Raw genomic sequence first — 1,955 nt, forward strand, 5'->3', positions numbered from 1 at the left:
TATTTTACTCATAATTTTCGAAATCTTTGGGTTGACTTAGTCAAAAATTTTTAAAATAAGTTGTTTCTTGTTAGTCAAGTCAAGATTTCAATTTTAAAAATCTTATCTTTTCAAAACTTTTTCAAAAAAATCAAATCTTTTCATTTTTTCTATTATATTCGAAATTTTTTAAATTGATTTTCAAAATCTTTTCCTTATCTTTATTTCATGATTTTCGAAAACTTTACTAACAATTAATGTGATTGATTAAAAAATTTGAAGTTTGTTACTTTCTTGTTAAGAAAGGTTCAATCTTTAAATTCTAGAATCATATCCTTTAGTTTCTTGTTAGTCAAGTAATCAATTTTAATTTTAAAAATCAAATCTTTTTCAAAATATCTTTTCAATCAAATCTTTTTCAACCATATCTTTTCAATCATATATTTTTCAAATCATATCTTTTTCAAAAATTTGATTTCAAAAATCTTTTTTCTAACTTCTTATCTTTTCAAAATTTATTTTCAAATCTTTTTCAACTAACTAATTGATTTTTTTGTTTGTTTTACTATTTCTTATATTTTTCAAAACCACCTAACTACTTTTTTCTCTCTAATTTTTGAAAATCCCTCACCCTTTTTCAAAATTCTTTTTATTTAACTAATTGTTTTAAATTTAAATTTAAATTTATTTCTTCTCTCAATTTTCGAAATTCTCTCCCTATGTCTCTTTCTATTTATTTTATTTATCTGCTAACACTTCTCTTCTACTCATAATTCGAACCTTCTCTTCTATCTGTGTTCGGATTTTTCTTCTTCTCTCTTCTCATCCTTCTATTCTTCTTCTCTTCTACTCACATAAAGGAATATCTATACTGTGACATAGAGAATTCTTCTTTCTTTTCTGTTCTCTTCTTTTTCATATGAGCAGGAGAAAGGACAAGGACATTCTTGTTGAAACAGATCCTAAACCTGAAAGGACTCTGAAGAAGAAGCTAAGAGAAGCTAAAGCACAATAATCTAGAGAAAACCTCACAGAGAATCTCGAAAAAGAAGACATGGCCGAAACCAATAACAATGGTGGAGGTGCAAGGAAGATGCTTGGTGACTTTACTGCACCAAATTTCCACTTCCATGAAAGAAGCATCTCAATCCCTGCCATTGGAGCAAACAACTTTGAGCTAAAGCCTCAATTAGTTTCTCTGATGCAACAAAATTGCAAGTTTCATGGACTTCCATCAAAAGATCCTTTTCAGTTCTTAATTGAATTCTTGCAGATCTGTGATACTGTTAAGACCAATGGGGTTGATCCCAATGTCTACATGCTTATGCTTTTTCCTTTTGCTCTAAGAGACAGAGCTAGAGTATGGTTGGACTCTCAACCTAAAGATAGTCTGAACTCTTGGGATAAGCTGGTCATGACTTTCTTAGCCAAGTTCTTTCCTCCTCAAAAGCTGAGCAAGCTTAGAGTGGATGTTCAAACCTTCAGACAGAAAGAAGGTGAATCCCACTATGAAGCTTGGGAAAGATACAAGCAACTGACCAAAAAGTGTCCTTCTGATATGCTTTCAGAATGGACCATTCTGGATATATTCTATGATGGTCTATTTGAATTGTCTAAGATGTCATTGGACCATTCTGCAGGTGAATCTATTCACCTGAAGAAAACGCCTACAGAAGCTTAGGAACTCATTGAAATGGTTGCAAATAACCAGTTCACGTACACTTCTGAAAGGAACCCTGTGAGTAATGGGACGCCTTAGAGGAAGGGAGTTCTTGAAATTGATGCTCTGAATGCCATATTGGCTCAGAACAAAATGTTGAATCAACAAGTCAATCTGATTTCTCAGAGTCTGAATGGATTGCAAAATGCATCCAACAGTACTAAAGTGGCATCTTCTGAAGAAGAAGCCTATGATCCTGAGAACCCTGCAATGGCAGAGGTGAATTACATGGGTGAAGCCTATGGAAACACCTATA

General features: G+C 32.4%; 1 non-coding gene across 1 annotated transcript; it reads right to left on the reverse strand.

The window, feature by feature from the left end:
• Nucleotides 1-1,435: 1,435 nt before the first annotated feature.
• On the reverse strand, nucleotides 1,436-1,543 carry LOC127741312 (small nucleolar RNA R71). Its single transcript, XR_008002266.1, has one exon. It is a non-coding gene; the product is annotated as a small nucleolar RNA R71 (small nucleolar RNA).
• Between the last annotated feature and the right edge of the window lie 412 nt (nucleotides 1,544-1,955).

The sequence above is a fragment of the Arachis duranensis genome, chromosome 8, assembly GCF_000817695.3.
Source record: "Arachis duranensis cultivar V14167 chromosome 8, aradu.V14167.gnm2.J7QH, whole genome shotgun sequence".
Lineage (NCBI taxonomy): Eukaryota > Viridiplantae > Streptophyta > Magnoliopsida > Fabales > Fabaceae > Arachis > Arachis duranensis.